General features: G+C 40.5%; 1 protein-coding gene and 1 non-coding gene across 2 annotated transcripts in view; one reads left to right on the top strand and one right to left on the bottom strand.

Moving 5' to 3' along the window:
* SMYD3 (SET and MYND domain containing 3) overlaps positions 1 to 15,086 on the top strand; it is an 836,228-nt gene that overhangs the window by 58,460 nt on the left and 762,682 nt on the right. The window lies entirely within an intron of this gene.
* LOC129398973 (U6 spliceosomal RNA) lies at positions 4,745 to 4,850 on the bottom strand. Its single transcript, XR_008626832.1, has one exon. It is a non-coding gene; the product is annotated as a U6 spliceosomal RNA (small nuclear RNA).

The following is a 15,086-nucleotide window of genomic DNA, read 5'->3' as shown; positions in this document are numbered from 1 at the left end:
GTAACAATAACAGGTCTCATTCCCTTGACCCTGAAAGAGCCTCCAATTGTTGGGAAAGATGAGTAAGGGGAGGCTGCTAAAATTTCAGGGCTGGGACGAATGAAGACATTTACTGGTGCCCGCTCAAGCAAATAGATGAACAACAGGAAGACAGTGATACAGAGATATTTTTAACTCAGAATTTCTTTTCCTGTGCTGATCTCTTGTATAGTTGCAATTATATGCTAGTGACTCCTCAGTTTTATTTTCAGTATAAAGAGACCTTGTCTTTGTATTTCATACTTTTATATTCAATGACCTAATTGATATTTCTCTTTGGATACCTCAGAGATATTTGAAATTCAGCATATTTGAAACACTATATATTCTCTTGTCTGTATGGTGTGTGTGTGTGTGTGTGTGTGTGTGTGTGTGTGTGTGTGTGTGTGTGTGTGTGTGTGTAGCTGTATCCAGCAGTACTCAGGCTTACTCTTGCTCTGTGTTCAGAGATCATTGTTGGTGGAGCTTTGAGACTGTTGGTAGAGCCGTGGATCATACCTGGCTTGGCTGCATACAAGTCATGTTACTTTACCCTCTGTACTGTCTTTCTAGTCCCAGCACAGTATTTTCAGTCTTTCTTCTGAAGTCTGATTGATTCATCTTCACTTTATTTCAGAGATTATTTCACTGATGAGAAATTGGGCCCTGCAATAAGTCTGGGAAGTATACTTGGTTTCTTTCCCTTTTTCTCTCCCATCAACCTGATAAATAGTGGATCTTATTGATTTTAGCAATGAAATATTCCTCAGTATAAATAAATAAATAAATAAGTTCTTCACTTTGCTTGCTTGTCCCTCCCTACTTCAACATCTTGATCTTTTGTTTTCCTCTCATCCCAGTAAGTCAGCAGTTCCTTCTAATTTGACTCTGTGTTGCTAAATTTTTCTTGAATTCAATGCTTGTTACTAACTAGGTCATAGTTCATAGTCCTCATAATCACATCTGGAAATAATTCCAGCTATCGCCCTTCAAAAGTGTATCACATGATATTTCGTTCAGTGATGTCTCTCAGGATTTGATTCTAAAGCAATTATAACAAAAGCAAAAAAAAAATAAAGAAATGAATGGAATGGCATCAAACTAAAAACTTTCTGCACAGTTAAAAAAATTGTCATCAAAACAAAAAAGCACGCTGTGGGGCAGACCTCCTGGTCCTTATCTCTACTACTCTTGGGTGTTAGTCTCCCACTCTGTTACTTTATATTCCACAGGTGAGTGCGATCTTTCTATATCTGTCTCTCTCTTTCTGACTCATTTCACTTCACACGATACTTTCCATGTTGATCCACTTATATGCAAATTTCATGACTTCATCTTTTCTAACAACTGCATAGTATTCCATCATATAGATGTACCAAAGTTTCTTTAACCAGCCATCTGTTTGGGGACACTCGTTTTTTCCAGATTTTGGCTATTGTAAACAGTGCAGCAATGAACATACAAATGCAGATGTCATTTCTACTATACTTTTTTGCCTTTCCAGGATATATTCCCAGGAGTGGTATTGCTGGGTCAAATGGGAGCTCAATTTCTAATTTTTTGAGAATTGTCCATATTGTTTTCCAAAAGGGCTGAACCAGTCGGTATTCCCACCAGCAGTAAAGGAGAGTCCCTTTCTCCCCGCATCCACGCCAACACCGGTTGCTTTTGTTCTTTTGGATGTGAGCAAGTCTCTGTGGTGTGAAATGATATCTCATTGTTGTTTTAATCTGCATCTCTCTGATGATTAGTGATGGAGAGCATTTTTTCATGTGCTTTTTAGCCATTTTTTGATGGGGTTGGATGTTTTCTTCTTGTAGAGTTCAACTTCTTGTAGATATGCCTTGTATATCCTTGATATCAACCCCTTATCAGATGGCTATTGGGTGGATATCCTTTCTCATTCTGTAGACTGTCTTTGTATTTTGGTCACTGTTTCTTTTGAGGTGCAGAAGCTTCATGGTTTAAGATAGTCCCATTTGTTTATTTCTTTTCACTTGCTTGGCAAATGGCGTGTCGTCTTTGAAAATACCTTTAGCATCAATGTCGTGGAGGGTTTTGCCAACCTTGTCTTCCATGTACCTTATGGATTCTGGTCTGATGTTGAGATCTTTACTCCACTTTGACTTTTGTACATGGTGTTAGGTAGAGATCTGAGCCCATTTTTTTGCATGTAGCTATCTAGTTTTGCCAGCACCATTTGTTGAAGAGGCTTTCCTTGCTCCACTTCACATTTCTTGCTCTCTTATGAAAAATTAGATGATCATATATTTGAGGGTGTGTGTCAGGATATTCAACCCTGTTCTATTGGTCTGCTGCTCTGCCTTTGTTCCAGTACCATGCTGTTTTTAATTATTACCGCTTTGTAGTAGAGATTGAGGGTTGAGGAGGGTGATTCCTCCCATTGGTGGGAGGGATACTGGGAACATTGGTGGAGGAGAATAGGCACTGGTAGAGGGATGGGTAAACAATCACTGTATGACTGAAATACAAATATGAAAGTTCATAAGTTTGTAACTGTACCTTATGGTGTTTCACTAATTAAAAATTAAAAACAAACCAAAACAAAACCAAATTGTAAGTAGCAAGCATGCCTGTATATGTTTAGCAACATCTCTCTTGGACATAGCCCAGAGTAATTCTATAGGACACACCATCCCTCCACAATCCCTCAGATGCTAATGTGTTCAAACTTTGCTAAATATATTCATGCCATAAGTGACTAATGATTATTTAAGAGAGAAATGTCAAAAACTAATAATAAAGTTTTATATTTGTATGTTAAAAAATAAAAATACATCCTACTTAATGGGAGAAAATAGGTTTTTCTGTATCCTTATTTTTGCAAATCTCTGCAGTTTGGACTCAGACTTAACTCTAGGCTCACTATTGGTTGAGCTACACGCAATTGCCTAAATGTGCAATGTCCTGCCCACCATCATTTCCAGCGAGTTGAGTCTTCTTTGCATGGCTGTATGCTCATACCAGAGTTCCTTCATCTCCACACTACCACCTCACAGGGTACCTCCACTTCTGTTTTAGAATCACCTCCCCCCTCCCTCCCTCTCTCCCTCCCTCCATCCCTCCCTCCCTCCCTCCTTTCATCCCTCTTCCCTTCCATCCTTTCATCCCGTCTTCTTTCATTTTGGGGCCTTACCCATGGGTACGAAGGGCTTACTCCTGGCTTTCTGCTCAGGAGATACTTGTGCTGGGACTTTGGGGAACAAATGGAGTGCTGGGGTTTTAACCTGGGTTGGCCATATGCAGGGCAAGTGTCTACTTGCTGTGTTATTTCTCCATTTGCGTATCTAAGAATCATTTCTTAGATATCTCTCAATCCTCCTTCTTAACCACATGGCCAGTAGGTAGCATTCTCTATGCTTTGCTTCCAAGTTATATTGCAGTTAAACCTACGTGTTTACTCCTTTTCTGTGTGAGTGCTTTCATCTGCATTTCCCTTGAATTGGTCTAGCATGCAGTTCACTGAGGCTAAGTGATAATGAACGCGTGAACATGCATGTGTGAAAATAAGCTGATGCCACTACTGCTGTGTCAGAAAAGAAAAAATGTATCTTTGTGAGTACATTTTTATAATATAATTTTTCAAGTATACTTTTCTTATCTTTTACTGACATACTTCTTCATAATGCATGAATAATTAGCACATAAATATTTCTGAAAAAAGAAAAATCATGAAAATAGGCTTCCGTGCCTTTATATGATAGGTTTTTGTTTCTTCTGTAGAAACATTCTTGTTACACACTTATTTTCCTGCCACTATTGTCCTTTTAATGAAAAAAATTAACAAATCAGCATCTCATGACATTTATTCCACATTATTTTTTTTGTGTTTTTCCTATTCCTAGGGCAGTGTATACTTTTCAGTAAACCTTATTGCTAGAGTATCAATCATAATTTTCACTACTGATAAATATTTGCAGTCTTTTTTTTTTTTTGCTTTTTGGGTCACAACGGCGATGCACAGGGGCTACTTCTGGCTTTGCACTCAGGAATTATCCCTGGCGGTGCTCAGGGGACCATATGGGATGCTGGGAATGGAACCCGGGTCGGCCTCGTGCAAGACAAACGCCCTACCCGCTGTGCTATTGCTCCAGCCCCAAATATTTGCAGTCTTTACATTAGAAAATAAATACTTTGAATTCATTTTCCATGCAATGAAATCAGGTCTTAGACTTATGACAATAAGTTGAAAATACAAGTTATACCAGAATGTGTCTAATGCTTATTCAAGGTATTAGTCTTACATTGTCTTCAATTAACATCTTTTTTAGACATTACCTAAAACAATTTAGAGTCACTGTATGCTTATAATAATATTTGAGTAGAGCTATCTTCTGCTTCTTTTTTTTTTCTCCATGCTGATTATCATCTCTTGGAGCTTGATGTTACCTTGAAGACCATTGGATTTTTACCAGTTTTCATTATTATAAGTATAGTATAAACTCTCTAAGTTTACATGTAGCTAATTAAGAATTTATAATAATTCTGACATACTGGTTTGAACTTTCTCTGTACTTTGGAAGACAAAGAAAAAAACAATGTTTAGCTAATTAAAACCAAAGACAAAGGAAAGTTGTCACTGTTTTCAAGTATTTGTAATATTAGCATAAACAGAGGTCATGCCAATTAAAATTAATTTCTATTAATTTAAACCCAAATTGATTCTCCAGGCACTCTTCTATAATTTTTTAATTAAAAATTTAAAAAAATTATGGAATGCTTCATGAATTTGTGTGTCGACTTGTGCAGGGAGCATGCTAATCTTCTCTGTATTGTTCCAATTTTAGTGTCTGTGCTGCCAAAACCAGCACTTAAATTTTTTTTAAGTAATAGATTTCTGTTACATGGTTACAGTTACACTAGTGGTTATGGTATTTACTATACCTCATAACCTCCAGTGCCCAAATCCCTCCACCACTGCCTCTGTAGAGATGCATCTTTAGTATACTTCTTCTTTTTTTTTTTTTTTTTTGCTTTTTGGGTCACACCCGGCGATGCACAGGGGTCACTCCTGGCTCTACACTCAGGAATTACCCCCGGCGGTGCTCAGGGGACCATATGCGATGCTGGGAATCGAACCCGGGTCGGCCACGTGCAAGGCAAATGCCCTACCCGCTGTGCAATTGCTCCAGCCCCTAGTATACTTCTTTATTCCCCTCAGCATCCTGCCCCTTCTCCACCCTCCCCCACCAATTTGGTAATCTAAATTCTATAATCTAAGGCCAAGAGTTTGTCATCATTTGATGCAGTCTGTTCCCTTATTTTGCCTCTGTCTATTCACAAATGAGTAAGATTGTCTAGTATTTTTTTCTCTCCCTCTGGCTTATTTTGCTTAACATTATATTTTGCAGTTTCATCACAACTATATCCATTAATCTATCTTTGGACATTTGGTTTGTCTCCTTATTCTATGTACTAAATCCGGCAATGAACACAGATATGCACATGTATTTTCAAATGAATATTTTTGTTGTTGTTGTTGTTGTTTGTTTTTGGGTAATACCTGGTAGTGCACAGGGCTTACTCCTGCCTCTGCGCTCAGGGATCACTCCTGGCAGACTTGGGGACCATATTTGGTGTTGCGGATCGAACCTAGGTTGGTGTGCAAGGCAGTTGCCCTACCTGCTGTACTATTGCTCTGGTTCCTTGAATTAATGTTTTTATGAGATAATGGATTATTGTTTGGGGGGCAGTTGCTAATAAGTGAAATTACTGGGCCATATGGGAACACTGTTCTTACTTTTTCGAGGAATTTCCATAGGCTTCAAACCATATGTATTACTAGTAACAGTGAATGAGGGTTCCTTTTTCATCACATTCCTTTTTAACACTGGTGGTTTGTCCAGCCTCTTGGTACTCCTTTGATGCTCTTCTTTTTTGGTGTTTGTTGAAATTATTAGGAAATAGAGACCTACTGATATTTTTCAGACTCTTTCTGACTCAGAGTAAAAAAAAATCTATATTATATTGCTGTTCAAATGAAAGTTATTAGGCAACAATATTTTGTTTGGAGGGGCAAACCCAGCAGTTCTCAGGGGTTACTCCTGGCTCTGTGCTCCGAAGTGACCCATTGGAGAGCTCAGTGGAGTGACCGAATGTGGTGCTGGGGACTTGAGGCTGGGTTCCACGCAAGGCAAGGACTGCAGCTTCTCTGCTGTCTTTCCAGCCCAGTATTTCTTTTTACTTCTTGTAACTGGTGCATTCTTTTTATTCTCATATTAAAATTTTATTTTATTTTTATCGGGGCTACTCCCAGAGATGCTGGACATTTGGTGGTATGGGGGATAGATTTTAGGGTCTCATGTATGGGGTGTCCTGGATATCTCAGCTATGCGAGGACCCACATTTTGAAAAAAGTGCGACTCCATTTCATATTTCAGTTAAAATGAACTTGAGTACTCAGATCATCATTCTTTTGTTTTCCTTTCCTTTTCTTTCTTTCTTCCTTTTTTTTCTTTCTTTTTTTTTTTTTAAATTGAGTCACTGTGAGATACAGAGTTACAAAGCTGATCATGGTCCAGTTTCAGTCATACAAGGAACACCCATCCCCTCCATCAGTGTACATTTCTCACCACCAATGTTCCCAGTTTTTTTCCTGCCACCCTCTATGGCAGGCAATTTTCCTTCTTTCTGTCTCTGTTTGTCTGCTTCTGTATTTGTTATCTCTCTCTTTCTGTCTCTCTATCTCTCTCTGTTTCTCTCCACCCCTTTGGGACATTATGGTTTGCAATAAGGTACTGAGAGGTATATATGTTTGTTCATTTACCTGTCTTCAGCATGCAGTTCTTGTCCACAGTGATCTTTTCCAACTATCTTGTCATGGTTGGACCATGGTTTTACTGTTTTTCTCTGGCCAGGTCCTAGAAATGACTGGTATGAAGCTAATGAAATAAATTGGTAGTTGTAAAGGAATTATAAAAGGAGTAAATTGTTTTGTTTATTTGTTTTGGGCCACATCCAGCTGTGCTCAGGACTTATTCCCGGCACTATGCTCAGGGTTCACTTCTGGCATGCTTGGGGGACTGTATGGGGGGCTGAGTATCAAACCTTGGTCGGCCATGTACTGGGCAAACACTCTACCCGTTATACTATCTCTTTTGCCCAAGTAGGTGTTTTTGTAATGATACTTTTGGATGTAACAAAGAAGTAATGCTTTTTCTGGTATTATATGTTAGCTATAAGATCTCTTATTTTCAGAAACCAATGTGAGCTTGTGCAAGCAGAGAATATTTTAAAAGTATTCAGGGTGTCTTGTACATTGAAAGGTAGTATATCTTGTAATTTGGGAAGGGACTGAAACTAGGGACTAGAAAGACTTTGAGAATCTACTTATGTTATGCTGCATTTTTCATTTCTATTTCTTTCTGCTTGGCTGCTTTGTTTTTATTTTGCTACAGAGTGATATCCTTTGATGTCAGTCCACATGACAGACAATTTATGTCCAAAGCTCCTGATTTTATATTTCAGTCTAGTCATTGGAGTTGCATGTGGCTTAGGTATGATAAAATAAATTATAGTCTTTTACTACATATTACATCCTGGGTGTTAGTTACCTCAAGTAACTAGTTATAGATTAGATCTCATATTCTGCTCTAAAATTTAGTGTTTTTAATGACTTTATCTTTTGGGTCATGTGGATGCACATTGCACATATAGGTGTGTATATAAAAACATATTTTGCAAAAATGTTAATTCAGCATCCCTTTGCAGCACCCATTCCTAGTAGTAGGTTAGGCTGGAGGATAGTTACAGCGATAACTGCAGTGCATTTAGAATGGCTTTGCCTCTTGAAGGTTGTGACCCTGTTCCAGTGAAGTGTTGCACACAGACGAGTTGTTGTCATAGTGTTAGTTCAACATTAGCTGTCAGTTCTTTTACACTTCAGCTTAACCCTTGCCCCATTTATCACTTTCATCTCTTTCTCCATTGGGATGAAAATGTTTTCTATCTCTTTTTAGGGATGGGGGTGGTTTAGGTTAAACCTGGCAGTGCTCAGGGGTAATTACTCTGTGCTCGGGAGTGGCCCAGGGAAGAGGCTGGGGGAACCAAAAGTGGTCTTGGGATTGGTTCTGGGATCCCTGGGATACAGGTCAAGTGCCTTCCCCACTATATTCTCTCTGGCCCCCATACATCATTTTCCCCTTAGTTCTCTATTTGTATTCTTCCTGTGGGCTCAGACTCCCCCCACCCCCCCCCCCCCCACACACACACAACCGTGAACTAGCTTCCCACAGAAATTTTTAATTGCACATAAACTGGATTCTGGGCCTTTCTGATACCCATTAGAAAAATAAGAGAGAGCTTGTTTTTTGGAGTGTGTTGGGGTGGGACCGCCTGGAGGTGTTCAGGGTTTACTCCTGGCTCTGTGCTAAGAAGTCAGTTTCAGTGATGCTCATTGGACCATATATGGTGCTAGGGACTGAACCTGGCTCAGCCACATGCAAGGCAGGAGCCTTAGCCCCCATACTGTCTCTTCTGCTCAAAAGTAAAATTTTTCAAGAATTGTCAAGAATAATGAAGAAGATAAAAATCACTAATGTTTATAAAACATTGTAGATCTGAACGAAGTGCTACAGGAATGTTTATGCCAATGCCTGTTACATTGTATGGCTTACAGAAAACCTCTGAAAGAACCAGTAAGTGAAGGGTGGTGTTTATCCATTACAGTGTTACTGAAGAGGGTAATTGAGCTGGCTTTAAAAAAAAATTTTTTATTACTGAATCACAATGAGATACAGTTACAAGCTTTCATGTTTGAGTTTCAATCATAAAGTGATCAAACACCCATCCTTCGACCAGTGCACATTCTCCACCATCAATGTTCCCAGTATACCCCCCCTTTCCAACCCTCCCTCTGCCTCCATGGCAGACAATTTCCCCCATATTGGCTAGAGAGATTGGTTAGAGTCAAATTGAGAAAGATCATGGTAGAGAATTTGGTCTTCATTCTTTCAGAGATACTTGAAAGTGATACTTGGCCAGGCAGTGATGGTTAAGTGCTGGTACCCAGGACCACCTGGTGATGCTGGAGTAGAAGAGGGGAGGACATGCAGGGCCAAGGATCAGACTCTGGGCCCTGAGCAGCTCCTGCCATTTTAACAATCTTTCCAATTTGTTAATTTGTTCCCTTTAACAAATTAACAATTTGTTCCCTTATTCATTTCAGTTTTTCCAGTTACTTTCTTTTTTGAGCCTTTGGGGCCATACCTCAAGGTCTTTGGGGACTTCTGGCTCAGTACTCAGGGGTCACTCCCAGTGGTGCGGACCATCCACCAGTGGGGGTTGAACTTGATGCTGCAGCCCATTGACCTATCTCCCTAGCCCAGATTTATTCTTTCATAGTGCTCTGTAGTCAGTTTTAGCCTGATGTGCAAAAGATGGGCAGTTATGAACATGAGTTGAGATGGTTTTAGAAGTTTGGGCAAAGGTTGATGAATGCCTGCTTTAGGCTCTAACAGAAAGGGTGAAAAGGACTTGAGTTCAATATACTTTGGGGGGATAGACTTTTGAATTGTTTGCTCCAGGGTAGACACCAGTTGGATCAATCTGCTGCTTTCGTTGATCTGCGGTTGAGGCTAATAAGGTGGAGACTGGGGCCCACCCTCCCCATCTCATGAGCTTCCCTTCATGACTATAACCTCTGTCTTCTGGTTAATCAGTCCTCCTGGGCCTTGATTGGATTTCTCACTCTTCACTTCGTTCTTAGATCTGATTTCAGAAATTGGTTAGTCTCTTTGGCCTTTGGCTGCCACTTACCCTTTGGAGCCATCCACTGTTTGTGGAAGCTTTGCATACTCAGATGGAAAATATTTGTATAGTCTCACAGAAGGTATAGACATATACACAATCATTAGAATAAGTGGCCATAAGTGTTTTCTTGGAGGCTAGGAAGGAGGGACTAATACCCTCACATAAGGTAAAGAAGAGGGGGTGAAAATGCTCTATTGATGCTGGTAGATGGGTATGTTTGAAGTCAGTGGAATATCTAAGTGGAAACTACTAGAAAGGGGTTGAGTGATGCATCTAGAAGAGCAGTTGGTATAAGCCAGTGTTTCCCAGAGTGGGTGATGCTGCCCTTCTGCAGGGGATGCTGAAATGATCCTGGGGGAAGGTAGACTCATTTGCAATTGGGGGTTGCTTTCTGTTTATAGATTTCTAGGGGGCCACTAAATTATATATATACATATAGATATATGTATATATTTTATATACGCATATATAATTATAATATATTTTTTTTTCTGAAAAGGAGAAGTAGGCTAAATAAATTTGGGTATCTCTGGGCTAGACCTTGGTTGTCCATTAATGAGACTAACAACAGAACCATGCCCCAGTGCTGTTCACAGAGATTTATTTTTAACTATTCTGGGATAGAGACCTGGTTTAGTAATTTTGAAAGTGACTGAGGTGACGGCAATGTGCAGCTCAGTTGACTGTTACTTAATTGAGGGTAAAAGTTTCCTTGGAGAGAGTGGAGTCGAAATGATAGCTGAAGTGTGAAGTATGGATTAGTTTGGAAATTGGGAGAATTAGAAGAAAATAGAGCTAGACCTAAAAAGCCCTCATTCAGTTACTACAGCATTGTAGGCCTCAAGGGGAACTAGCCAAGGAGAACCAGATACAATCCATGTCTTAATTGTACCCTGTTTTAATTTAAGTGATTAATGTATAATTTGCATCAATTCCTCTCCCATGACCCAGAGTGTGTATCAGGATACACTGTATATAGTTGATTGATAGATTGATATAGTTGATGTTTACCACTTTAGGCATTTTATCAATTATTTTGTCATTGATCTCGCAAATCATGACCTTTAATTCTTATCAGCAAATATCTGTACCTGCCTCCAAGTTTATTTAAAAGAAGAATGTATGAAAATAACAGTTTCCAAGAATCCATTTTATTTTCTGAATTCAAAGTCACCTGTCATTTTTGCCATAAATTCTTTGAGGCATGAAATAGCCTGCCAGTTGTCTGTTGCTCTCAAAGTTAATGAATGGTTATCAATTTATCATGGGTAATAACTGAGCTGCAAATTGTAAAGACGGCATTCTATCACTTCCTGAGCATTTTGTCCTCAGGGCAGTATGTGCCTTTCCTCCACGGGATTCAGAGGCTCAGTTGTCCCTAAAGCTTTTAATGAGACAGCACAGTTCTTACTCGGAAACCCCTTTGCATGAGGTAATAACTCAGTGAAATATTAGCTGGTTCTAGCTTGCTTTGTGTAATGGATTTTTGTGTAAGTAAAATTGACTATGAAGACATCGCAGTTTCATGCTGGAGGAGTATGCCATGATTGTTTTAGAGATATTAATTTTGACTTCCAATTCAGATTCCTCTCACTTCTTAAAAGTAAAGTATAATTTTTTTCCCCCGTTTTCGTTCAGCTCTCTAAGCCGCTTGATTAGGTCTTAATGGTCGGATGAAAAGAAGTTTCAAGTAACCTTCCGTTTTGGGGTTACTGCTGGGGGTACTATCAGTGTGTGGGCGATGGTGCCCATCACTTGAGCCCTGTCCTTCTCCCCTGGACTTTTGCTCTTTAAGAGTATCTTCTTTTAGGCACAGTGGTTTACAATACTGTTCCTGACAAAGTTTCATGAATAATACACGTCCAGCACCACACCCTCCACTAGAGTGACCACTGCCCCTCTTCTGTTGTCCCAGTGTCCCCTCCTCGGGCCATCCCCTCCTTCCCTCCCCTGTGGTAACCTCCTACTGAAGACCTGTTCTCAGTTTCTGTTTCTTTGGGGCATTTGTTGTTCCCCTACTGTATTTCTTTATATCCTGCATATGAGGGAGGTCATTCTGTGTCTGTCCTTCTCCCTCTAGCTACCGTCACTCACCATGATATTCTCCAGATCCATCCTCATAGCAGCAGACTGCACGGTTTTTAATTTTCTTACAGCAAGCAATGTTTTGTTGTGGATATGTACCATAGTTTCTTTACCCAGTGATGCTCAAGGGGCTTGAAAGTCATTCTTGGAAATGTTTGGGCTGATGTGGACTTGGTATGAAACATAAATTTTTAAAAAATTTTTAATTAGTGAATCACCATGAGGGTACAGTTACAAATTTATATATTTTTGTGCTCATGTTTCCCCCATACAAAGTTCGAGAACCCATCCCTTCACCAGTGCCCATTCTCTACCACCAGTAAACCCAGCATCCCTCCCACCCTCCCCAGTCCCGTCTCCCCCTATCCCAAACTGCCACTATGGCAGGGTATTCCCTTTCGTTCTCTCTCTCTGATTAGGTGTTGTGGTTTGCAGTAAAGGTGTTGAGCGGCCATTGTGTTTAGTCTCTAGTCTACATTTGGCACGCGTCACCCCTCCCCCGCATGACCTCCGACCACATTTGATTAGTGTGTGAAACACTTGGTGTGAAACATAAATTTTTATTTTCTTCTTTTTTTTTTTTTTTTTTAAGTTTTTTATTAATAGTTTATTTTTAATTAGTGAGTCAACGTGAGGGTACAGTTACAGATTTATACATTTTTGTGCTCATGTTTCTCCCTTACAAAGTTTGATAACCCATCCCTTCACCAGTGCCCATTCTCCACCACCAGTAAACCCAACATCCCACCCCCCCTTCCCAGTCCCGTCTCCCCCCACCCCACCCTGCCACTATGGCAGGGAATTCCCTTTTGTTCTCTCTCTCTGGTTAGGTGTTGTGGTTTGCAATAAAGGTGTTGAGTGGCCATTGCGTTCAGTCTCTAGTCTATATTTGGCCCGCATCATCTTTCCCCCACATGACCAACAACCACATTTTACTTGCTGTTCCCTTCTCTGAGTTGCCCAGAATGAGAGAACAGCCTCCAAGCCATGGTGACAACCTCCTGGTACTTATTTCTACTATTCTTGGGTGTTCGTCTTATTTTCTTCTTTTTTTAATCCAATATTTTTTTTAATTCAACAAAGGTTTTTTTCTTAAACCTCTTTTTTTCTTTTTGGGTCATATCCAGCGATACTCAGGGGTTACTCCTGGCTCTGCACTCATGAATTACTCCTGGCGGTGCTTAGGGGACCATATAGGATGCTGAGGATCGAACCCAGGTCGGCCGTGGGCAAGGCAAACGCTCTACCCAGTGTACTATTACTCAGGCCCCTAACATTTACTTTAGAAATTAAATGTATTCCAGATTATGAGTTCTCACAAAAACGTTTGGTTAGACATTGATAAAATATGGTTTCAAGGTAGGGACCTCTACCTAGTAAGTTTTCAAGGAAATTTTGGTTATAATGGAACATGGGCTAACAAGGAAAATTCGCATACTGTAGATTCTCAGGATCTCAAATTTTCTGCTCTCCTTCCCCTTAAACTCAGTTGGTATGCTTTGTAGTACCTATAACAGGTGGTCTCGAAATAATTGTGGTCCAGATGCAATCCGTACAACAGTAGTGAAAGGAATAATAAAGATAAAAATGGCATTGTGGACATTAAAGACTTTAAAAGAAAATATCTCAACAAAATATCAGTCTGTCACCTCAATGATCACCTATGATTGGTCACGATCACGATCACGAAATCCCCTTGTTCACTGATTTCTCGAGCAGGTGCAGTAACTTCTCCATTTGTCCTATCCCTGAGATTTTAGAAGCTCTCTCCATTCGGCCTTCCTAACAGTGCCTCATTGGAGGCTCTTTCAGGGTCAGGGGAATGAGATCCAGCTTGTTACTGGCTTTAGCATATGGATACACCATGGGAAGCCTTCGAGGCTGTCCCATGTGGGCAGGAAACTCAGTAGCTTGCTAGTTTCTCCCAGAGGGAGAAGTAGGTTCTAAGATTCTGGGAGCTTGCTTTTAAGTCTCTGGATGTTGGCTGTTGATGGAATTACACACACCTGGGTTCCTCTGCCGGTACCTTCATGCATGAGGCCTGTCCGAATGTGTGGAGAGGGGCCTCGAGCATGGCTGTGGCTAGGTTCCGGTGGTCTTTGGCCACCGGGAGCTCTGCTCGGGGTGGGGAGGGAGGCTGGAGCCCATCTCCTCCAAGGGGCTCCTGGGAAGACAGGCAGGCGTGCGGGCAATAGATTCTCTACCTATGATTGGTAGAAGGGATAATTCAATTTATTTGGGTAAAATAGAGGTGTTGTAAAGCTTCTGTGCAAAGTTTAGGTGTGTTTGTTGTTCTCTGCCACACAGACATGTGATCCAGCAGTGAACATTCAAGCAGGCTTACCATTGTTATTTTTATTTTTATTTTTATTTTAGGGGGAGGATGGTCCATACCTGGCAGAGCTCTGGGTTTTTTTCTGGCTCTGTGCTTAGGGATGCTTAGGTGGTACTTAGGGGATTCATATGTGATGCCAGGGATTTGAACCAGGGTCAGCTGCATGCAAGGCCAGAACTTTACTTCCTGTACTCTCTCTCTGGCCCTCCCTAAAAGTGTTTTGGTAAATCCTTTGGATCTTGCCTAGCAGTGCTCAGGGGCTACAGCTGGCTCTATGCTCAAGGGTCACTCCTGTTGGTGCTCAGTGGACCAAATGTGGTTCTGGGGATTTGAACTTGAGCAAGAAAAGTGCCACACTTGGAAATGCTCAGGAGGTACTTATGGTTCTCTGCACAGGGGTCATTTCTACTGGTATTCAGGGGATCATATGCAATACCAGGGATTGGACTGAAGTGGTCACATGCAAGACAAGTGCCTTAAGCCCTGTGCTATCTTTCTGGCAAAAGAAGTGTAATTCTTAAACCTTGTAAAATCAGTCATGTTTTCTGTAACCCAATTGAGAAAGTAACTGACATATAAACTCTCAGCCTTTACACCTCCTGCAGGAAATGAAGCTCTCAAACAAGTCTCCATTTTAGAATTTCAGTGTTAATATCTGTCCTCATGGAGTGGAGGGACCTGGGGACACTGATAAAGTAAAGTTGACACTGGTGGTGGACTGAAGTTGGAACAATATGCCTAAAACTCAACTATGAATAACTTTGCAAATCATGGTGTCTTAATACAAAAATAAAAATTGATTTAAAGAAAACTTTCCTCATCTTAAACAAAGCAAGCCTCCTTCCCCCAATTCTAGATAAGTAGATTAGCCCAGCGA

The sequence above is a fragment of the Sorex araneus genome, chromosome 9, assembly GCF_027595985.1.
Source record: "Sorex araneus isolate mSorAra2 chromosome 9, mSorAra2.pri, whole genome shotgun sequence".
Classification (NCBI taxonomy): Eukaryota; Metazoa; Chordata; class Mammalia; order Eulipotyphla; family Soricidae; genus Sorex; species Sorex araneus.
This window is presented reverse-complemented; position numbering and strand designations above follow the sequence as displayed.